Here is a 26,310-nt window from a genome sequence, read left to right on the forward strand (position 1 = left end):
TTGTGTGGAGGTGGCTGTGACAGTGTAACACCTGGACCCATTGAGGAGCCAGATTTGTAATTTTCCTATATGGTGGCCATATTATATGTCACAATGTCCACCTTATAAGGATGGCAGATGTCAGTCAGTGGAGATGCTGGGGTGCCAGTCCGCACCCCTACATGTGATGCAAGGCCTGGTGAACAAAGTAAGCAACCCTAGTATTACACAGAGTACACTATGAATCTGTGTCTCGTACACAAACACACTTGCTTAGCCAGCTACTGCTGTGTTGGTAGTACCCTGCATACTGTTCACAGATAGCAAGCATGATGTGATTGCAGTGGGCTACAGAGGGCATGGCACCCTGTCCATCAGTACAATATGCACATAACTGAAGACAGTGCACCTTCACTATGTTCCCCAGAGGATGCCTACAACATCTCTGGTGCCATCACATGTGGTCCACAAAGGAATGTCCATGAACATGCCATGCCACAAGAGGTCAGGAGTGGCACATGTGATGATAACAATCTGTGTACATAACATGGGCTTGACAATCCAGGTACACTTCCACATGCCACTGTAAATGAATGTGGAATGTGTGCACATCCCAGACACCGCCATGCATGCCATGCACTATAAAACACATACATGGCAAGCATTGCATAGCACTGGCCACACACAATGCTAACCCAGGTGACAGGATGGTGAATGCAATACCCACCTGTGTGGGACATTCCAACACTACACACCTGATCCACACTGCAGACCATTGTCATATGGCCTGATGCCAAGGTATACCCCTCACCTAGCCCTGTACAGCCTTCTGGCACAGCCTGTGACGTAATGCACACATGCACATCAGTAATAGCACCTTGTATCCCTGTGTGTGGTGTATGATGCTTCCACCCACATTCACACCTGGTACAACTCCCATTGGCATACTGAAGCATTCCAACTGATGTCAAACATCTTCACATACCCTTTGCCCATAGTACAGCACAATAGCTCCTGTGGTGCATGTAATACCTGTACAGTACTGTATTGTGGTAAAATAACTAGGTAGGGAGAGTATTCCAGACCCTGGCAAGTGCAGCAATGTGTATGAGTCTCTTAGAGAGTGTGGCTGTGTTGCCGCTGACACTAATCAATGTGGACAGGCACTTGTGCTACACCTGCCATATCTGTACAATATCCTGTTGCAGATGTCACTCACCAGCACATATATTTCGGACAGCTCACCAGCATGTAAGCTATGCAGTGCATGCAATAACTGCATGCACATGTGATAGTAATGCATTGTCAGTCAGAGGTCTGAATCCCTGTAGTGGCATGTGTGTCACACAAACATGCTTCAGTTTCACTCTCCCACACCTTCCCTGACATACCTTGTCTCTGTCTGTCCCTCCCTGGTGGATGTGGATATGCGCACCTGCTCTGCTTAGGCAGCAGCTAGTGTTTTGTAAGTGTTGGTCATGATCAGCTGATGGCCTCTGCATCAACTGCAGTCCTCCTCTAGCTGAATGAATGTGACACAGCCGTGGTAACATTTCCAATTGCATGGAAACACATTACAATATCTAGGAACATCATGTTGGTTTAGGGCCATGAAAATCACTGTGAGTGGAACCTAGATCTGGTGTTTAGCAAACACCATCACAGATGGGTTTGGGATTTACCTTCAACAACATACACTGTGGAAAATGGTCAACAGACAGGAGGGGATGTGCCAGACATGACTACAGAATGTAAGTGTTGCTGTTCTTAATTTAGAGTAATGTCAGTTTAATGGGGTGTGTGTGGTTATGGCTAGTCTGCCTGTTTTAAGATCTGTCATGACAGTGCGATGTTTGTAGGGTCATCTGGAGACTGGCTAGTGTGTTGAACCTTTTGTTCCTTGTGTTACTCACAGAACACCTATCTGCGAACTGCAGAAGCATAGGTGAGGATTGCAGTCAGTACATGGTGACAGCCATGAGAGTTACTGACTTCATATCCCAGATTAGACATGCTTCACAAAACACAGTGGTATGACAGTAAATGTCTGAGGTTTCCACAGCACCATGCCAATATTGTGCCAGTGTTCATAACACTACTCACACGTCACCCTTTGTACATATGTCATGCAGGATATTTGCATGTGTTCCACTTGCTCTGCAACTGTTCTAGATCTGGTGTCTTGTGGTAATGGGAATATCTATGCATGCTGTTATAAGTAATCACAACTGTTGCTGACTATTACTGGTCCTTATCTGTTGTAAAATGGCAACACCATAGCCCATATGGGAATGCTGATGTCAGTCGACCCACCTGACCCACTTCAGCTGGCCATGGCACCAGGCACCAGCAGGTCTGGGTTCCAGCCTGGGACCTCCTCTTCCGTTGTCCATGCACGACCTTTGAGTGAAACTGCTGCAGGTGATGGTGCTTGCCCCCCAGGAGTGGGGAGGACAGGAACCTGTCACCGACCGTCAGGTCCAGTCCATGGTGGGTAGGGAGCTCGGCAAAGAGTTTCAAGATCACCTACACCAGCTTGAGGGCTGCATGGTGCACTCATAAGGTGAGCCTGCACCTCCTACCCGGCACCCAGCACAGCCACCTTTGGGGCCATGAAGGTGCAATGGTGACTGCTCATGGGTGGGGACCTCAGTCCCACTGTTTCCATTTGGGGGATCATGGGCTTGCAACTTCAAAACACCCCTCCCCGTCCAAGGTGCCCCCCCACATGTGTCATATACCACCCCTGTATGCTGTCTTGTCTGTCTTGTCTGTCATCCTACCCAACCTATCCTCCCCAAGCATACCTACTCTCCTTCCCCAACATCCCACTCGCACCTTCTAAAAAGGGCAATCTGTTCCCAAATAATATCTCACCCCATACATAGCTGTCCATTCCACACACATGTCCACTTGGCACATGTAATGTGGTCTAACTGGCATCCCAACATATTATTGTTGTCCTCACCCCTCTCTCAGGGGTTTGAGTGTCCAAACCTACTGCCAACTTCAGTGCATATGCACAACTGTTGCTGTAGAAGAAATGGGCAGCTATAGACCTTCCCTACACCCTTCCTGCACATCCCTAGCTATTTTCCCCACTGTCTTTCCCTCTTTGTGCCCCTTTTTCACCACTGTCCTATCAACCCTTTTTTTCTTTTCTTTAAAGGAAAGTAAAGTGGAGGCTTGCAGAAGTAAGCACTTTTAAGCGTTAGTAAGCAACTTTGCATGGGTTTGCAGGACGATAAGCACTGCATACACAAAGTAAGCAATTTTGAGGCTAATCTGGTGTAACCAGATTTTACCGGCAGGTAGCATTGCTTACCATCATTCAAACTTGTGCAAACTCACTTACAACTGCTTAAAAGTGTCTTAATCACCTTGTATCCGACTGCCCTTGTTCTGCCCAGCAACAAAATAAACAGCCTCTGCAAGACTCAAACCCACAAGCCTGCACACCATTGTCAATGTGGTTTACCAGTAAGCCATTGCAGATATATATAACACTGATGTTTTCACAAACATAGCATCCAGCAATACCATTCATCAGTATGGGAAATGTACTGATATATGTAGATGTATGTGTGTGTGTCCATATATGTATAACTAAATAGATATATACCTCTCCCTCTCTATATTACATATGTATATATATATATATATATATATATATATATATATATATGTTGTTGTGTCTTTTGGCTTTTCCCAGTAAGGGGTCGCCACAGTGGAACCCCGTCCGCTAATGATTGGCAGTTGATTTTTACGTGCCGAGTTACCAGTCCTGACGCATAACCTTCAATGAGGGTACGCCCATTCATGCATGTCTCCATGCAGAAGACACTCTAGCTAAGAATCAAACCGGACAGCGTCTTACTGTGAGGCGACAACGCTACTGCAGCATCGCCACCGCGGGATTATATATAGATATATACATATATATATATATATATATATATATATATATATATATATATATATATACATATATATATATATATATATATATATATATATATATATATATATATATATATGCATAATTGTATCTATACATATCTACATATAGGCATATACATATTGCATACATCCAACACCCGCATGCCTAGACCCATAATTTCATACCCATAGTTCCCTCACCCCACCCCCATGCTCCTCGTCCACAGCAGTCCTCTGTTCTACAGGTTCAGCCAAATTTAAGCACACCACTACACATTGCCCACTCTCTGCTTCTCAGAACACATCACGTAAGTTGTCTCGACCCATGGATCTTCAGGCTTCCCGAACATTTAGTCTGCGAACATACATACCCTTCTTTGCTTACCTTTGAGGCATGGTATGTTACTCTGAAGACTCTTTTTAGTAGAATTTTTGGGGTCTATGCATTTGTTTCAAGATTAGACTTAGCAGGTTGACACTGTTTCTCCCACTGGTAGTATCCTGACAGTAGTCTGGGAAGCAATGTTGTGCTATGCTTAGCGTTGCTTATTATTTGATTTCCATGATATTTGCCTTTTGGCATTGATTTCCCCTTCATTACATGTTATAGATGTGTCTGGTATCCTTGAGTCATGTGTACGTACACTGTATGGGGTCTTGGGAACTTCTACACTTCATTACAATAACACCTCACATCTGGACTTACTCCAGTAATCCAGTTCACATATGTATGTTATGTAGTCAGTTATGGCACATATGACTGTATAATGATGCCTTTCGCAGTTTCAGTTTGATGAAGACATGTTTACTATTACCTCATTCTTCTGTACTTCTGTGATGACTTGGTGGATAGCTACTGGGACTATGGTGTATAAGGTCCTGGGTCCATGAACTACATGGCTGTTTATTTTGTTTCTGGGCTGACAAAGGCCCGTTGGATACAGAGTGATTAAGTCACTTTAAAGCAGTTGTAAGGCCTTAAGCCCACTTACTAGTGTGTATATATGCTTACTATTGCTTATTTGTGCTTAAACCTACTTACTAGTGCCTTATTCAGTCTGACACTGATACTTCCCATGTGCATTTCTTGTGGTACACCAGTTCATATTTATATATGCTATTTAGTGAGTTTTGCAACAAAACTGTTGGTTATAAATAGCTTTGCCATGTAAAATAGACTGTGCTATCAGTGGGACTCGAACCAGTAATGCCTGCTCATTGGGCAAATGCTCTGCCCACTACACTATTGTTGTTCATTTTCATTTGCATATTTCTTCCATAATGCCATACCCATGGTTCCTTTCCTCAGCTCCCGAGCTCCACGTACACAGCATCCATCCATTCTCCAATTACTAGCCCAGTCATACCACACCTCCTCACATTGCCCTCTCTGCATGTCTTGGTACTCCTCCAGTATACTGTCTTGACCCAAGCTTCTGCAGGCTCTTTATCCGTTTAGTCCATGTACGTATGAGCCTTGCCATGACGGTACTCTGATACTAGTGCAGATATCAATGTTACTCACAATTTTTGGTTCGTCCCACCAGCGACGGACCTGTTGTTGTGTCAAGATTAGACTTAGCTGGTCTACACTGTTAATCCCACTGGTAGCATCCTGCCAGGGGTTTGAGAAGCAGTGGTTTGCTCACACACCTGGCCAGCCTCATCTCCCGGTTCCGGGGAACCAACGCCCCTGTGATATTCTGTGCATGAAGCATGCCCACACGCCCCCACAGCATGCACCGTTTTTTATTATTCTCTTCAGTATTATGCAAGACTACTGTTCTCACAGTATGACTGGATAGACACTGTTCTTTAGTACACAAAGGCTACTCAAAATGCTGTGATTGAGCAATGTACACATGTTTGCTGGTAATAATCTACATACTTACATACATTTCCTATACTGTTGAATGACTGTGCTGGATGATATGTTTGTGATAACAGCAGCTGTATGTGTATCTGCCATGGCTTAGTGGTAGCTCATTTTGACTATAGTGTGCAGGGTCGGGGAGTGCAGATTAGTTTGTTACTGAGCACGATCACAGCTGTTGGCTATAGAGTGACTAAGGCACTTTTGAGCAATTATAAGCAAATATGTGCTGGTTTGAGCGAAGGTCAGTATTGCTGACCTCCGGTTACGGCGTCTTACACTGAGTTAGCTTCTACATTGCTTAACCAGTGTGGGCATTGCTTACCACTGCCCAAACAGGTTTAAACCCACTTACCCCTGTGCTACTTTATGTATTTATTTTACGTTTGTTGACCGGGACAATCCAACTGGATGCTTGTCCATTTTCAGCAGTGGCCTGGGGAGTACAGCTCCGCAGTAAACCCCAGCTACTCATTACAAGTAATACTGAGGTGTTCACATTTATAGAGAATAACAAACTTAACATAGCTACGTAACATATTCTTCATGCTTAGTTCACATTAACGTGTCAGTATTATACATGCTTAGCTCAGGTTTACATGTCAGGTATGACTGCTGACAAAGGTCAGTTTAAGGTGAAGTTATATTCCAGTTTAACAGTTCTGGATAGGTTGCACTCAGGTATTCAGGTTAGGTTTAGTTATTCCATACCTGGATAGGTTACACTCAGGTATTCGGGTTAGGTTTAGTTATTCCATACCTGTGTGGTAGAGTAGAAGAGAATAGTGAAGGGATAGGATACACTCAGGTATTCAGGTTAGGTTTAGTTATTCCATACCTGGATAGGCTACACTCAGGTATTCGGGTTAGGTTTAGTTATTCCATACCTGGATAGGTTACACTCAGGTATTCGGGGTAGGTTTAGTTATTCCATACCTGGATAGGTTACACTCAGGTATTCAGGTTAGGTTTAGTTATTCCATACCTGTGTGGTAGAGTAGAAGAGAATAGTGAAGGGATAGGTTACACTCAGGTATTCAGGTTAGGTTTAGTTATTCCATACCTGTGTGGTAGAGTAGAAGAGAATAGTGAAGGGATAGGTTACACTCAGGTATTCATGTTAGGTTTAGTTATTCCATACCTGTGTGGTTGAGTAGAAGAGAATAGTGAAGGGATAGGTTACACTCAGGTATTCGGGTTAGGTTTAGTTATTCCATACCTGTGTGGTAGAGTAGAAGAGAAGAGTGAAGGGATAGGTTACACTCAGGTATTCGGGTTAGGTTTAGTTATTCCATACCTGTGTGGTAGAGTAGAAGAGAATAGTGAAGGGATAGGTTACACTCAGGTATTCGGGTTAGGTTTAGTTATTCCATACCTGTGTGGTAGAGTAGAAGGGAATAGTGAAGGGTAGGTTACACTCAGGTATTCGGGTTAGGTTTAGTTATGCCATACCTGTGTGGTAGAGTAGAAGAGAATAGTGAAGGGATAGGTTACACTCAGGTATTCGGGTTAGGTTTAGTTATGCCATACCTGTGTGGTAGAGTAGAAGGGAATAGTGAAGGGATAGGTTACACTCAGGTATTCAGGTTAGGTTTAGTTATTCAATACCTGTGTGGTAGAGTAGAAGGGAATAGTGAAGGGGTAGGTTACACTCAGGTATTCGGGTTAGGTTTAGTTATTCCATACCTGTGTGGTAGAGTAGAAGAGAATAGTGAAGGGATAGGTTACACTCAGGTATTCGGGTTAGGTTTAGTTATTGCATACCTGTGTGGTAGAGTAGAAGAGAATAGTGAAGGGATAGGTTACACTCAGGTATTCGGGTTAGGTTTAGTTATTCCATACCTGTGTGGTACAGTTGAAGAGAATAGTGAAGGGGTAGGTTACACTCAGGTATTCGGGTTAGGTTTAGTTATTCCATACCTGTGTGGTACAGTAGAAGAGAATAGTGAAGGGATAGGTTACACTCAGGTATTCAGGTTAGGTTTAGTTATTCCATACCTGTGTGGTAGAGTAGAAGAGAATAGTGAAGGGATAGGTTACACTCAGGTATTCGGGTTAGGTTTAGTTATTCCATACCTGTGTGGTAGAGTAGAAGAGAATAGTGAAGGGATAGGTTACACTCAGGTATTCGGGTTAGATTTAGTTATCCCATACCTGTGCGGTAGAGTAGAAGAGAATAGTGAAGGGATAGGTTACACTCAGGTATTCGGGTTAGATTTAGTTATCCCATACCTGTGCGGTAGAGTAGAAAAGAATAGTGAAGGGATAGGTTACACTCAGGTATTCGGGTTAGGTTTAGTTATTCCATACCTGTGTGGTAGAGTAGAAGAGAATAGTGAAGGGATAGGTTACACTCAGGTATTCAGTTTAGGTTTAGTTATGCCATACCTGTGTGGTAGAGTAGAAGAGAATAGTGAAGGGATAGGTTACACTCAGGTATTCGGGTTAGATTTAGTTATTCCATACCTGTGTGGTAGAGTAGAAGAGAACAGTGAAGGGATAGGTTACACTCAGGTATTCGGGTTAGGTTTAGTTATTCCATACCTGTGTGGTAGAGTAGAAGAGAATAGTGAAGGGATAGGTTACACTCAGGTATTCGGGGTAGGTTTAGTTATTCCATACCTGGATAGGTTACACTCAGGTATTCAGGTTAGGTTTAGTTATTCCATACCTGTGTGGTAGAGTAGAAGAGGAGAGTGAAGGGATAGGTTACACTCAGGTATTCGGGTTAGGTTTAGTTATTCCATACCTGTGTGGTACAGTAGAAGAGAATAGTGAAGGGATAGGTTACACTCAGGTATTCGGGTTAGGTTTAGTTATTCCATACCTGTGTGGTAGAGTAGAAGAGAATAGTGAAGGGATAGGATACACTCAGGTATTCGGGTTAGGTTTAGTTATGCCATACCTGTGTGGTAGAGTAGAAAAGAATAGTGAAGGGATAGGTTACACTCAGGTATTCGGGTTAGGTTTAGTTATGCCATACCTGTGTGGTGCAGTAGAAGAGAATAGTGAAGGGATAGGTTACACTCAGGTATTCGGGTTAGGTTTAGTTATTCCATACCTGTGTAGTAGAGTAGAAGAGAATAGTGAAGGGATAGGTTACACTCAGGTATTCAGGTTAGGTTTAGTTATTCCATACCTGTGTGGTAGAGTAGAAGAGAATAGTGAAGGGATAGGTTACACTCAGGTATTCGGGTTAGGTTTAGTTATTCCATACCTGTGTGGTAGAGTAGAAGAGAATAGTGAAGGGGTAGGTTACACTCAGGTATTCAGGTTAGGTTTAGTTATTCCATACCTGTGTGGTAGAGTAGAAGAGAATAGTGAAGGGATAGGTTACACTCAGGTATTCGGGTTAGGTTTAGTTATTCCATACCTGTGTGGTAGAGTAGAAGAGAATAGTGAAGGGATAGGTTACACTCAGGTATTCGGGTTAGGTTTAGTTATTCCATACCTGTGTGGTAGAGTAGAAGAGAATAGTGAAGGGATAGGTTACACTCAGGTTCTCGGGTTAGGTTTAGTTATTCCATACCTGTGTGGTACAGTAGAAGAGAATAGTGAAGGGATAGGTTACACTCAGGTATTCGGGTTAGGTTTAGTTATTCCATACCTGTGTGGTAGAGTAGAAGAGAATAGTGAAGGGATAGGTTACACTCAGGTATTCAGGTTAGGTTTAGTTATTCCATACCTGGATAGGTTACACTCAGGTATTCAGGTTAGGTTTAGTTATTCCATACCTGTGTGGTAGAGTTGAAGAGAATAGTGAAGGGATAGGTTACACTCAGGTATTCAGGTTAGGTTTAGTTATTCCATACCTGTGTGGTAGAGTAGAAGAGAATAGTGAAGGGATAGGTTACACTCAGGTATTCAGGTTAGGTTTAGTTATTCCATACCTGTGTGGTAGAGTAGAAGAGAATAGTGAAGGGATAGGTTACACTCAAGTATTCAGGTTAGGTTTAGTTATTCCATACCTGTGTGGTAGAGTAGAAGAGAATAGTGAAGGGATAGGTTACACTCAGGTATTCAGGTTAGGTTTAGTTATTCCATACCTGGATAGGTTACACTCAGGTATTCAGGTTAGGTTTAGTTATTCCATACCTGTGTGGTAGAGTTGAAGAGAATAGTGAAGGGATAGGTTACACTCAGGTATTCAGGTTAGGGTTAGTTATGCCATACCTGTGTGGTAGAGTAGAAGAGAATAGTGAAGGGATAGGTTACACTCAGGTATTCGGGTTAGGTTTAGTTATTCCATACCTGTGTGGTAGAGTAGAAGAGAATAGTGAAGGGATAGGTTACACTCAGGTATTCAGGTCAGGTTTAGTTATTCCATACCTGTGTGGTAGAGTAGGAGAGAATAGTGAAGGGATAGGTTACACTCAGGTATTCGGGTTAGGTTTAGTTATGCCATACCTGTGTGGTAGAGTAGAAGAGAATAGTGAAGGGATAGGTTACACTCAGGTATTCGGTTTAGATTTAGTTATTCCATACCTGTGTGGTAGAGTAGAAGAGAATAGTGAAGGGATAGGTTACACTCAGGTATTCGGGTTAGGTTTAGTTATTCCATACCTGTGTGGTAGAGTAGAAGAGAAGAGTGAAGGGATAGGTTACACTCAGGTATTCGGGTTAGGTTTAGTTATTCCATACCTGTGTGGTAGAGTAGAAGAGAAGAGTGAAGGGATAGGTTACACTCAGGTATTCGGGTTAGGTTTAGTTATTCCATACCTGTGTGGTAGAGAAGAAGAGAATAGTGAAGGGATAGGTTACACTCAGGTATTCGGGTTAGATTTAGTTATTCCATACCTGTGTGGTAGAGTAGAAGAGAATAGTGAAGGGATAGGTTACACTCAGGTATTCGGGGTAGGTTTAGTTATTCCATACCTGTGTGGTAGAGTAGAAGAGAAGAGTGAAGGAGTAGGTAGGTAGGTAGGTAGAGGGGGGGGCATTGTAACTGTATAGAAGGCTATGGGAATAATTGTTAGGGGAGCAATAGGGAAGGTGTGAAGGATGTTGGGATTTGTATGCGAGGCAGGACAACAGGTGTCGGTTTCACTAGTTGATGTAGAGGTATAGAGTGTAAGTTGAGGGGGGGATTTCACCAGGTGGTGAGCATGTGCTGATCCAAGTGTGATTGAGGTGTTCCTTCATCTGTTATTTACATGTGTCGTGTGGGACAGCTGAGGTAATACATGTGGGTAGGGAGTTCCAGATTCTGCCAATATAGTTGGGGAAGAGGGTGTCACCTACTTGTAACTTTAAACATTAATAGAAATGAAAAGGGGTTGATAGGTAAGTGGTGTTAAAGGGGCACAAAGAGGAAAAGATAGTAGGGGAAATAGCCAGGGATTTGCAGGAAGGCTGAAGGGAAGGTCCACAGCTGGCCATTTCTTCTACAGCAACAGCTGTGCATATACACTGAATTTGGAGGCAGATTTGGGCACTCACACCCCTGGGTGGGGGTGAGGACAACAATAATAAGTTGTGATACCAATTAGATTGGCTTACATGCCTACAGTGGGGTGTTGCGAGCATGTGTTCTTTGGTGTTATTTAGTGGGTTTTGCAACAACACAACTGGTTATACCATACTTTGCCATGTAAAATGGACTGTGCTGCATTGGGACTCATACCGGGAATGGCTGCTAGTTAGGTGATAGCTCTGTCCAATTCACACTATTGCTTACATCCATGAGGCGGTCCGATTAGAACCACTCCAGCCAACATCTGCATGCCTCGACCCATAATTTCATACACATAGTTCCCCCCACCCCTCCTCTACAGCACTCATCCTTACTCTGGGTGCAGGTCGGTCTAACCACACCACTACACACTACCCACTCTCCACTTCTTTGGGACCCATCTCATATGTTGTCTCGATCCATGGGTCATCAGGCTTTCCCAACCTTGTAGTCTGAGTACATACATATCAGTCATTGTATGGACGGGAATTCAATTACCCAGTAATTTTTGGTTGTCCCGCAAGGGACGTTCCTGTCTTTGTTTCTAGATTAGACTTAGCAGGTCTATAGTGTTTCCCCCACTAGTTGTATCCTGACGGTGGTTTGGGGAGCAGTGGATTGAATGTTTGTAATGGTACGTGTTACACGTACATTGATTTGGCTCCACACCCCCATTGACGGTGCCTGTGATCATATGTCATTCTTATGTGCCATATCATATCATAGATATATATCTGTGTATATACACACACACACACACACACACACATATATATATATATATATATATATATATATATATATATATATATATATATGTATGTATATATATATATATATATATATATATATATATATATATATATATATTTATGTATTGCTGTATATATATCTAACGACATGTGGATGTATGGTTGTCTGCATATGTATATATCTATATGTGGGTATTTATATATATGTATGTCTATATATGCATACATATGTACTACAGAGAGAGAGAGAGAGAGAGAGGTATATATCTATTTAGTTATGAATATATATATATATATATATATATATATATATATATATATATATATATATATATATATATATATATATATATATATATATATATATATATATATATATACACACACACATACATCTGCATATTTAGCTACATGTCCTGTAATGTTGACTGGTATTGCTGGATACTATGTTTGTGCAAACATCAAGATCATGTATATCAGTGGCGGCTTAGTGGTTAATCACATTGTCTATGGTGTACAGGGTCCTGGGTTCAAACCTTGCAGGAGTTATTGATTTTGTTGCTGGGCAGAACACCGGCCGTTGGATACAGAGTGCTTTAGGCACTTTAAAGCAGTTGTAAGCGGGTTTGCATGGGTTTGCACAGAGGTAAGCACTTCTAACTTCTGGTTACAGTGTCTTACACTCAGTTAGCTTCTAATTTGCTTAACCTGTGTAGGCAGTGCTTAACCCTGCGCAAACAGGCTTAAACCCATGTGTGTTTCCCGTATAGCTGATTTAGACCTTGTGCATACCGGGCAACCTTGTGTGCCATGTATGCTTTGCTATACCTACAAATAAAACCGTTAGTGTAAACAAAGTCACACTTGAAGTCTATTGTTATTACCAGGGAAACATTCATCCCATGCGGGACAACGCAAACATTGGCTATTATACTTTCCTCTAAAACCATGGCTGCAAAGGTACACATGGCTATGTGCATGGACTCCAGCATGTGGCAGATCTAGGATATTTGGGTTGGAACAACATACAGGATGATTCCCGAGGGGAGGAGGAGTTGAGGGTGGGCAATGTGTGGTGGTGTGGTAGCTATGGGCCGGTAACCAGGGAAGGGATGGTGGCTGCATGTGTGCAGTGGGGGGGGGTAGAACTGTGGGTAATGAATGTATGGGTCGAGGATGGGCCTGTACTGGTCGGCCCACCTAGTGGGTGGGGGAAAGGGGAACATGATATAAACATGTGAAACATAAAAGAAGACACATTTAAATAATGAACTTGGTAGTGTATTGCAGGGTGGACATGTTTGGCTGGGGGGGTATGCCTCTCAACCCGATTAACGGTGCATGTGGACATATATGGACCGTTAATGGGTTCATATATGTTTCTGTTAATCCACCATTGCTATCTACAGATGTCTGGCCATATATACCTATATGGGTATATAGATATGCTTACATATTTATAACTATATCCGTATATACCTATGGAGATATATATATCTGCGTACATATGTGTAACTTGCTGTGTATATGTCAACATATAGGTGCTGACATATATGTATGTGTACATGTCGGCATTTGCGTATATATATATATATATATATATATATATATATGTGCGTGTGTGTGTGTGTATTTCTGGATATATATATATATATATATATATATATATATATATATATATATATATATATATATTTTTTTTATCTATATAGATATATATATATATATATATATATATATCTATATGTAACTACATATATAGATATGTTGTATCCGTTTATATAGTAATATATTTACACACACACATATACATCTACATGTAGGTAAACATTCTTTGTACTGTTGCATGACTGGGCTGGATGCTATGTTTCTGAAAACATAACACTTATGCACATCTGGCATGGTTTAGTGGCAAATCACTTTGTGTATGGTGTGCATGGTTCTGGGGTTGAGCCTTGCAGAGGCTGTTTATTTTGCTGCTGGGCAGCACACCCACCAATGGATACAGAGTGATTAAGGCACTTTAAACCAGTTGTAAGTGGGTTTGTGCAGGTTTGCACAGAGGTAAGCACTGCTAACTTCTGGTCATAGTTTCTTACACCCAGTTAGCTTCTCTTTTGCTTAATCTGTGTAGGCAGTGCTTAACCATGTGCAAACGCACTTAAACATGCTTACTAGTGTTTACATATGCTTACTACTGCTTATCTGTGTTTACACCTGCTTACTGCTGCCTTATTCATTATGATACTGACTCTACACATGTGCATTCTCTGCAGTACTCCATTTAATAAATATATGTTATTTAGTGGGTTTTGCAATACAAATATTGGTTATACTACGCTTTGCCATGTAAAATAGACTGTGCTGCAGTGGGACTCAAACTGGAAATGCCTGCTCATTAGGCACATGCTCTGCCCACTACACTACTGTTGTGCTGCTTCATTTGCATATATCTTCCTTGTTATCCTCTTCAGCCTTTTAAGCTGCTTTAACCATAGCTAAGCAATGGGCATACCAGCGCACCTACGGTTAGCTGTACTCAGAGTTTAATAAAAAATAAAGGGGTTTCTTCTTTTGATTTTTATTTCCTGTTGCTGTTGTACACATGGGGGACTGTTGGTGGGGATATGCAGACATCTATGAGCAGTCTCACTCATTTATTTCCACTTTCTGCTGTTCAACATTGCAGGGGCGTGTTTATTCTGCGGGCTCTGCTCTCAGACATGCCCCCCGCACTCGTACATGCTCCATGTAAGCCTGGGAGGTTGGGCAGTGCACCTTCATTAATATACATGGCGTACTGCCATCCTCCTCATACACAGGTACTTCCGTGCAGGACTACGCTAGTCCTGCACTGAAGATTAGTGAATCCGAAGGTCAGTCTCACTGGCATTATCAGAAAAGCATGAGTTAGTGGCACCAGTTTTATCAGATTAACAAGAGTTAGTTACAACAGCATTATCTGAGTAACGTGAGTTGGGGCACTGGCATTATCAAAGTAGCATGAGTTAGTGACACTGGCATTATTATAGTAGCATGAGTTAATGGCATCAGCATTATCAGAATAGCAAATGTTAGTGTCACTGGCATTATCAGAATAGCATGAATTAGTGGTAAAGGCATTATCAGTGTTGCATGAGTTATTGATACCAGCATTATCAGAGCAGCATGAGTTAGCAATGCCAGCATTATCAGAGTAGCATGAGTTAGTGGCATTACCATTATCAGAGTAGCATGCGTTAGTGGCACCAGCATGATCAAAGTAACATGAGTTAGTAGCACCAGCATTATCAGGGAAGCATGAGTTAGTGGCAACTGCATAATCAGAATAGCATGAGTCTGTGGCATCACCATTATCAGAGTAGAATGAGTTAACAGCACCAGCATTATCAGAGCAGCATGAGTTAGTTGTACTATCATTATCAGAGAAGCATGAGTTAGTGGCACCATCATGATCAGAGCAGTATGAATTAGTGGATTGGCATTATCATACTAGCATGAGTTAATGGCATCAGCATTATCAGAATAGCAAGAGTTAGTCTCACTAGCATTAGCAGAGTAGTATGAGTTAGTGACACTGGCATTATCACAGTAGCATGAATTAGTGATGCCAGCATTATCAGAATAGTATGAATTAGTGGCACCAGCCTTATCAGAGTACCATGAGTTAGATACACCAGGATTATCAGAGTAGCATGAAATACTGGAACCAGCATTATCAAAGTAGCATGAGTTAGTGGCACCGGCACCATCAGAGTAGCAAGAGTTAGTTACAATAGCATTTCCAGAGTAACATGAGTCAGTGGCACTGGCATTATCAAAGTAGCATGAGTTAATGACATCAGCATTATCAGAAAAATAAGATTTAGTGTCAATGGCATTATCAGAGTCGCATGAGTTAGTGGTACCAGCATTAAAACACTAGTATGAGTTAGTAGCACCAGTATTATCAGAGTAGCATCAGTTAACAGCACCAGCATTATAAGAGTAGCATGAGTCAGTGGCACTACCATTATCAGAGAAGCATGAGTTAGTGGCACCAGCATTTTCAGAGTAGTATCAATTAGTGACCTGGCATTATCACACTAGAATGAGTTAGTGGCATCAATATTGTCAGAATAGCAAGACATAGTCTCCCTGGCAAGAGCAGAGAAACATGAGTTAGTGGCATCTCATTGATACAGTAGCATGAGTTAGTGACACCAGCATTGTCAGAATAACATGAGTTAGTGGCACCAGCCTTATCAGAGTTCCTTGAGTTAGATACACCCGGATTATCAGACTAGCATGAAATAGTGGCACCAGCATTATCAAAGTAGCATGGCTTAGTGGCACCAGCACTATCAGAGTAGCAAGAGTTAGTTACAACAGCATTATGAAAGTAGCATGAGTTAGTGACATCCCCATTATCAGACTAGCAAGAATAACTATCACTGGCAATACCAGGGAAGCATGAGTTAGTGGCACTGGCATTATCATAGTAGCATGAATTAGTGACAATTACATTGTCAGAATAGCATGAGATACTGGCAACAGCTTTATCAGAGTACCATGAGTTTGATACACCAGGGTTATCAGAGTAGCATGAAATAGTGGCACCTACACTATCAGAGTAGCAAGAGTTAATTACAACAACATTATCAGAATAACATGAGTCAGTAGCACTGTCATTATCAAAGTAGCATGAGTTAGTGGCACTGGAATTATCATAGTAACATGAGTTTGTGGCATCAGCATTATCAGAATAGGAAGAGTTAATGTCACAGGCATTATCAAAGTAGGACTTGTTAATGGCAATGCCATTATCAGTGTAGCATGAGTAAGTGGCACAAGCTTTATCAGAGTCCCATGAGTTTGATACACCAAGGTTATCAGAGTAGCATGAAATAGTGGCACCAGTATTATCAAAGAACCATGAGTTAGTGGCACTGCCACTATCAGAGTAACATGAGTTAGTGGCACTGGAATTATCATAGTAATATGAGTTAGTGGCATCAGCATTATCAGAATAGCAAGAGATAGTGTTGCTGGCAATATCATAGTAGCAAGAATTAGTGGTACTGCTATTACCAGTGTAGCATGAGTTAGTGGCACCAGCATTATCAGAGTAGCATGAGTTAATAGCAGCAGCAGTATCAGAGTAGCATGAGTTAGATACACCAGGATTATCAAAGTAACATAAAATAGTGGCACGAGCATTATCAAAGTAGCATGAGTTAGTGGCACTGGCATTATCATAGTAGCATGAGTTAATGGCATCAGCATTATCAGAAAAACAAGGGTTAGTGTCAATGGCATTATCAGAGTAGCAGGACTTAGTGGCATCAGCATTATCAGAATAGCAAGAGATAGTGTTGCTGGCAATATCATAGTAGCAAGAATTAGTGGTACTGCTATTACCAGTGTAGCATGAGTTAGTGGCACCAGCATTATCAGAGTAGCATGAGTTAATAGCAGCAGCAGTATCAGAGTAGCATGAGTTAGATACACCAGGATTATCAAAGTAACATAAAATAGTGGCACGAGCATTATCAAAGTAGCATGAGTTAGTGGCACTGGCATTATCATAGTAGCATGAGTTAATGGCATCAGCATTATCAGAAAAACAAGGGTTAGTGTCAATGGCGTTATCAGAGTAGCAGGACTTAGTGGTACTGGCATTATCAAAGTAGCATGAGTTAGTGGGACCAGCCCTATCAGAGTAGAATTAGAGTAACATGAGTTAGTGGCACTGGAATTCTCAAAGTAGGATGAGTTAGTGGCACTGACATAATCATAGTAACATGTGTTAATGGCATCAGCATTATCAGAATAGCAAGAGTTAGTGTCACTAGCATTATCAGAGTAGCATGAGTTAGTGGTACTGGCATTACCAATGTAGCATGAGTTAGTGGCACCAGCGTTATCAGACTAGTACAAATTGGTAGCATTGGCATTATCATACTAGCATAAGATAGGGCATCAGCAGTATTAGAAAAGCAAGATTTAGTCTCACTGGCATTATAAGAGAAGCATGAGTTAGTGGCACTGGCATTATCACAGTAGCATGAATAGTGACACCAGCATTATCAGAATAAAATGAGTTAGTGGCACCAGCCTTATTAGAGTACCATGAGTTAGATACACCAGGATTATCAGAGTAACATGAAATAGTGGCACCAGCATTATCAAAGTAGCATGACTTAGTGGCACCAGCACTATCAGAGTAGCAAGAGTTAGTTACAACAGCATTATCAGACTAATGTGAGTCAATATCACTGTCATTATCAAAGTATCATGAGTTAATGGCACTGGCATTATCATAGAAGCATGAGGTAATGGCATCAGCATTAACAGAAAAACAAGGGTTAGTGTCAATGGCATTATCAGAGTAGCGGGAGTTAGTGGTACTGGCATTATCAGTGTAGCATGACTTAGTGGGCACCAGCATTATCCTAGTAGCATCAGTTAGTAGCAAAAGCATTATCAGAGTAGCATGAGTTAGCAGCACCAGCATTGTCAGTGTAGAATGAGTTAGTGGCACTACTATTATAAGAGAATCATGAGTTAGTGGCACCTGCATTGTCAGATTAGTATGAATTAGTGGCATTGGCATTTTCATAATAGCAAGAGTTACTCTCACTGGCAATAGTAGAGAAGCATGAATTAGTGCCACGGGCATTATCACAGTAGCATGAATTAGTGACACCAGCATTAACAGAATAGCATTGTTTAGTGGCACCAGCCTTACCAGTGTACTATGAGTTAGATACAACAAAATTATCAGAGTAGCATGACATAGTGGCACCAGCATTATCAAAGTAGCATGGGTTAGTGGCAGTGTCACTATCAGAGTAGCAAGTGTTAGTTACAACAGCATTATCAGAGTAACATGACTTAGTAGCACTGGCATTATCAAAGTAGCATAAGTTAGTGTCACTGGCATTATAATTGTAGCATGAGTCAGTGGCACCAGCATTATTAAAGTAGCATGAGTTAGTAACACCACATTATAAGAGTAGCATGAGTTAGCAGCACTACCATTATCAGAGTTAAGAGTTAGTCTTACTGGCAATAGCAGTGTAGCATAAGTTAGTGGCACTGGCATTATCAGAGAAGTATGAGTTAGTGGTACCAGTGTTATCAGAGTAACATGAGTTAGTGTCATCAGCATTATCAGAGTAAAAGTATTAGTGACACTGACATTATCAAAACAGCATGAGTTAGTAGCACAGCATTATCAGAGTAGCATAAGTTAGTGGCATCAGCATTATCAGACTACCATGAGAGAGCGGCACTGGCATTATCAGAGAGGCATGAGTCTGTGGCACTAACATTATCAAAGTAACGTGTTAGTGGCACCAGCATTATCGAGTAGCATGAGTTAGTGGAACTGCATTATCAGAGTAGCATGAGTAAGTGGTATCAGCATTATCAGAATAACATGAGTTAGTGGCACTGGAATTATCAGACTATCATGAGTTAGTAGCAATGGCATTATCATAGTATCATGAGTTAGTAACACCAGCATTATCAGAGTAATATATGTTAGTGGCACTGGCATCACCATAGTAGCATGAGTTAGTGGCATTGGCATTATCATAGTGGCATGAGTTAGTGGCATCAACATTATCAGAATAGCAAGCATTAGTCCCACAGCATTATCACTATAGCATAACTTTGCAATACTGGCATTGTCAGAGTCGCATTAGTTAGTGGCAAAAGCTGTATCAAAGTAGCATGAATTAATGGTACTAGCATTATCAGAGTATCAGGAGTTAGTGGCACCAACATTATCAGTAACATGGCATAGTGGCAGCAGCATTATCAGAGTAGCATGACTTAAAGACATCAGCATTATCCTAGTAGCATGAGATAGTGACACCAGCATTATCAGAATACCATGAGTTACTGGCACCAACATTAACAGAGTAGCATGAGTTAGAGGCAATAGGATTATCAGAGTAGCATGCATTATTGGCACCAGCATTATCAGAAAAGCATGAGTTAGTTACAACAGTATTATCAGAGTAACATGAGTTAGTGTCACTGGCATTAACATAGTAGCATGAGTTAATGGCACTGGCATTATCTGAGAAACATGAGTTAGTAGCACCAGCTTTATGACAGTAACATTAGTTAGTAGCACCAGCATTATCAGAATAAAATGAGTTAGTGGCACCAACATTATCAGAGCAGCATGAATTAGTGGCACCAGTAGTATCAGACTAACATGAGTTAGTAGGACTGGCATCATCATAATGGCATGAGTAAGCAGCACTGGCATTATCAGAGTAGCATGAGTTACTGCACTGGTATTATCAGTGTGGCATGAGATAATAGCAACAGCATTATCAGAGTAGCATGAGTTATTGGGACCAGCATTATCAGAGTAACATGAATTAGTGGGAGTGACATCATCATAATAGGGTGAGTACGCAGCACTCACATTATCTGAGTAGCATGAGTTACTGGCAATAGGATTGTCAGTGTAACATGAGTTAGTGGCACCAACATTGTCAGAGTAGCATGAGTTAGTGGCAACATCATTATCAAACTAACATAAGTTAGTAGTACCAGCATTATCAGAGTAGCATGAGTTAGTGGCATCAACATTATCAGAGTAGAATGAATTAGTGGAATTGGCATTATCATCATATCATGAGTTAGTGGCATCATCATTATCAGAATATCAAGAGTTCATGTCACTGGCATTGTCAGAGTGCATAAGTTAGTGGCACTGGTATTACCAGAGTAACATGAGTTAGTGACACCAGCATTATCAGAATAGCATGAGTTAGTAGCACCAGTATTTCAGAGTAGCATGAGTCAGTAGTATCAACATTATCAGAGTAGAATGAGTTAGTGGCACCAGCAATATCGGAGTAGCATAAATTAGGGGCACCAGCATTATCAGAGTAGCATGAGTTAGTAGCACCAGCATTATTGGAGTGACATGTGTTAGTGGTACCAGCATTATCAGAGTAACATCAGCAGAGTAGCACTAACATTATCAAAGTAGCATGAGTTAGTGGCACCAGCATTATCAGAGTAGTATGAATTAGTGGAATTGGCATTATCCTAATAGCATGCATTAGTGGCATCAGCATTATCAGAATAGCAAGAGTTAGTCTCACTGGCAGCACCAGAGTAGCATGAGTAAGTGCCACTGGGCATTATCACAGCAGCATGAGTTAGTGACACCAGCATTACCAGAATAGCATGACTTAGATGCACCAGGATTATCAGAGTAGCATGAGCTAGTGGCAGCAGCATTATCAAAGTAGCATGAGTTAGTGGAACCAGCACTATCAGAGTAGCATGAGTTACTTACAACAGCATTATCCAAGTAAGATGAGTTGCTGGCACTGGGATTATCAAAGTAGCATGAGTTAGTGGCACCAGCATTATCAGAGTAGCATAAGTTAGTGGTACTTCCATTATTCCTATACCATGATTTAGTGGCACCAGCATTATCAGAGTAACATAAATTAGGGCCACCAGCATTATCAGAGTAGCATGAGTTAGTAGTACTGGCATTATCAAAGTAGCATACATTAGTGTCACTGACATTATCATTGTAGCATGAGTTAGTGGCATCAGCATTATCAGAATAGCAAGAGTTAGTGTCACTGCAATTATCAGAGTAGCAAGAGTTACTGGTACTGCCATTATTAGTAAAGCATGAGTTAGTGGAACCAGCATTATCAGAATAGCATGAGTTAGTAACACCGCATTATCAGAGTAGCATGATTTCACTGTACTACCATTATCAGAGTTGCATGAGTTAGCAGCACCAGTATTAGCAGAGTAGCTTGAGTTAGTGGCATTACCATTATCAGAGAAGCATGAGTAAGTGGCAACAGCATTATCAGAATGGCAATAGTTAGTCTTACTGGTAATAGCAGTGTAACATAAGTTAGTGGCACTGGCATTATCAGAGAAGTATGAGTTAGTGGTACCAGCATTATCACAGTAACATTAGTTAGTGGCATCAGCATTACCAGGGTAACAGGATTAGTGGCACTGGCATTATTAAAGTAGCATGAGTTAGTGGCACGGCATTATCAAAGTAACATGAGTTAGTGGCATCAGCATTATCAGAGTAGCATGAGGTAGTGGAACTGCATTATCAGAGTAGCATGAGTAAGTGGTATCAGCATTATCAGATTAACATGAGATCATGGCACTGACATTATCAGACTATCATGGGTTAGTGGCACTGGCATTATCAGAGTATCATGAGTTAGTAACACCAGCATTAACAGAGTAATATAAGTTAGTGGCACTGGCATTATCATACTAGCATGAGTTAATGGCATTGGCATTATCATAGTGGCATGAGTTAGTGGCATCAACATTATCAGAATAACAAATGTTAGCCCCACAGCATTATCACTATAGCATGACATTGCAGTACTGGCATTGTCAAAGTAGCATGAGTTAGTGGCACAAGCATTATCAAAGAAGCATGGGTTAGTGGCACTAGCATTATCAGAGTAGCAGGAGTTAGTGGCACCAACATTATCAGAGTAACATGACATAGTGGCACCAGCATTATCAGAGTAGTATGACTTAAAGGCATCAGTATTATTCTAGTAGCATGAGTTAGCGACACCAGCATTATCAGAATAGCATGAGTTAGTGGCACCAACATTAACAGAATAGCATGAGTTAGAGGCAATAGGATTATCAGAGTAGCATGCAGTATTGGCACCAGCATTGTCAGAGTAGCATGAGTTAGTTACAACAGTATTATCAGAGTAACATGAGTCAGTGTAACTGGCATTAACAGAGTAGCATGAGTTACTGGCACTGACATTATCTGAGAAACATGAGTTAGTAGCATTGTCAGAGTAGCATGAGTTAGTTACAACAGTATTATCAGAGTAACATGAGTCAGTGTCACTGGAATTAACATAGTAGCATTAGTTAATGGCACTGGCATTATCTGAGAAACATGAGTTAGTAGCACCAGCTTTCTTACAGTAACATGAGTTAGTAGCACCAGCATTATCAGAGTAAAATGAGTTAGTGCACCAGCATTATCAGAGCAACATGAATTAATGGCACCAGTATTATCAGACTAACATGAGTTAGTAGGACTGTCATCATCATAATGGCATGAGTTACTGCACTGGCATTATCGGAGTAGCATGAGGTAGTAGCACCAGCATTATCAGAGTAGCATGAGTTATTAGGACCAGCATTATCAGAGTAGCATGAGTTAGTGGGAGTGGCATCATCATAATAGGGTGAGTTGGCAGCACTGGCATTATCTGAGTAGCATGAGTTACTGGCACTAGGATTGTCAGTGTAGCATGAGTTAGTGGTACCAACATTATCAGAGTAGCATGAGTTAGTGGCACCACCATTATTAAAGTAACATGAGTTAGTAGTACCAGTATTATCAGAGTAGCATGAGTTAGTGGCATCAGCTTTATCAGAATAGTATGAAATAGTGGAATTGGCATTATCATAGTATCATGAGTTAGGGGCATCATCATTATCAGAATATCAAGGGTTCATGTCACTGGCATTACCAGAGTGCATGAGTTAGTGGTACTGGCATTACCACAGTAACATGAGTTAGTAACACCAGCATTATCAGAATAGCATGAGTTAGTAGCACCAATATTTTCAGAGTAGCATAAGTCAGTAGTACCAACATTATCATAGTAGCATGAGTTAGTGGCACCAGCAATATCAGAGTAGCATAAATTAGTGGCATCAGCATTATCAGAATAGCAAGCGTTAGTCTCACTGGCAGCATCAGAGTAGCATTAGTAAGTGCCACTGGCATTATCACAGTAGCATGAGTTAGTGACCCCAGCATTACCAGAATACCATGACTTAGATGCAACAGGATTATCAGAGTAGCATGAGTTAGTGGCACCACCATTATCAAAATAACATGAGTTAGTAGTACCAGCATTATCAGAGTAGCATAAGTTAGTGGCATCAGCATTATCAGAATAGTATGAATTAGTGGAATTGGCATTATCATAGCATCATGAGTTAGGGGCATCATCATTATCAGAATATCAAGAGTTCATGTCACTGGCATTATCAGAGTGCATGAATTAGTGGCACTGGCATTACCACAATAACTGGAGTTTGTGACACCAGCATTATCAGAATAGCATGAGTTAGTAGCACCAGTATTTTCAGAGAAGCATAAGTCAGTAGTACCAACATTATCAGAGTAGCATGAGTTAGTGGCACCAGCAATATCAGAGTAGCATAAATTAGTGGCACCAGCATTATCAGAATAGCATGTGTTAGTAGAACCAGCATTATTGGAGTAGCATGTGTTAGTGGCACCATTATTATCAGAGTAACATCAGCACAGTAGCACAGACATTATCAAAGTATCATGAGTTAGTGGCATCAGCATTATCAGAGTAGTATGAATTAGTGGAATAGGCATTATCATAATAGCATGATTTTTTTGGCATCAGCATTATCAAAATAGCAAGAGTTAGTCTCACTGGCAGTATCAGAGTAGCATGAGTAAGTGCCACTGGCATTATCACAGTAGCATGAGTTAGTGCAACCAGCATTATCAGAGTAGCATGAGTTAGTCACAACAGCATTATCCAAGTAAGATGAGTTACTGGCACTAGGATTATCAAAGTAGCATGAGTTAGTGGCACTGGGATTATCAAAGTACCATGTGTTAGCATAACTAGCATTATCATAGAAGCATAACTTAGTGACATTAGCATTATTAGAGTAGCATGGGTTAGTTACACCAGCATTATCAGAGTAACAAGTGTTAGTAGCACCAACATTATAATAGTAACATTAGTTAGTGGCACCAGCATTATCAGTGTAGCATGAATAAGTGGCACAAGCATTATCAGAGTGCCATGAGTTTGATACACCAGGGTTATCAGAGTAGCATGAAATAGTGGCACCAGTATTATCAAAGAACCATGAGTTAGTGGCACTGCCACTATCAGAGTAACAAGAGTTAGTTACAACAGCATTATCAGAGTAGCACGAGTTAGTAGCACTGGCATTATCAAAGTAGCATAAGTTAGTGTCACTGGCATTATCATTGTAGCATGAGTTAGTGGCATCAGCATTATCAGAATAGCAAGAGTTAGTCTCACTGCCATTATCAGAGTAGCAAGAGTTAGTGGTACTGCCATTATCAGTGTAGCATGAGTTAGTGGAACCAGCATTATCAGGGTAGCATGAGTTAGTAACACCGCATTATCAGAGTAGCATGAGTTAGCAGCACTACCATTATCAGAGTTGCATGAGTTAGCAGCACCAGTATTAGCAGAGTAGCTTGCGTTAGTGGCATTACCATTATCAGAGAAGCATGAGTTAGTGGCACCAGCATTATCAGAGTAGTATGAATTAGTGGCATTGGCATTATTGCACTAGCATGAGTTAGTGGCAACAGCATTATCAGAATAGCAATAGTTCGTCTTACTAGCAATAGAAGTACAGCATAAGTTAGTGGCACTGGCATTATCAGATAAGTATGACTTAGAGGTACCAGTGTTATCAGAGTAACATGAGTTAGTGGCATCAGCATTATCAGAGTAACAGGATTAGTGGCACTGGCATTATCAAATTAGCATGAGTTAGTGGCATGGCATTAAAAGAATAGCATGAGTTAGTGGCATCAGCATTATCAGCCCACCATGAGTTAGTGGCACTGGCATTATCAGAGTGGCATGAGTCAGTGGCACCGCCATTATCAAAGTAACATGAGTTAGTGGCACCAGCATTATAAGAGTAGCATGAGTTAGTGGAACTGCATTATTAGAGTAGCATAAGTAAGTGATATCAGCATTATCAGAATAACATGAGTTAGTGGCACAGGCATTATCAGACTATTATGAGTTAGTAACACCAGCATTATCAGAGTAATATAAGTTAGTGGCACTGGCATTATCATAGTGGCATGAGTTAGTGGCATTATCATAGCGGCATGAGTTAGTGGCATCAACATTATCAGAATAGCAAGCATTAGTCCCACAGCATTATCACTATAGCATGACTTTGCAGTACTGGCATCGTCAGAGTAGCATGAGTTAGTGGCACAAGCATTATCAAAGTAGCATGAGTTAGTAGCACTAGCATTATCAGAGTTGCAGGAGTTAGTGGCACCAACATTATCAGAGTAACATGACATAGTGGCACCAGCATTATCAGAGTAGCATGACTTAAAGGCATCAGCATTATCCTAGTAGCATGAAATAGTGACACCAGCATTATCAGAATTGCATGAGTTAGTGGCACCAACATTACCAGAGTAAAATGAGTTAGTGGCACCAGCATTATCAGAGCAGCATGAATTAGTGGCACAAGTATTA

Source organism: Protopterus annectens, chromosome 4.part0 (genome assembly GCF_019279795.1).
Source record: "Protopterus annectens isolate FY-2018-M chromosome 4.part0, PAN1.0, whole genome shotgun sequence".
NCBI lineage: Eukaryota > Metazoa > Chordata > Ceratodontiformes > Protopteridae > Protopterus > Protopterus annectens.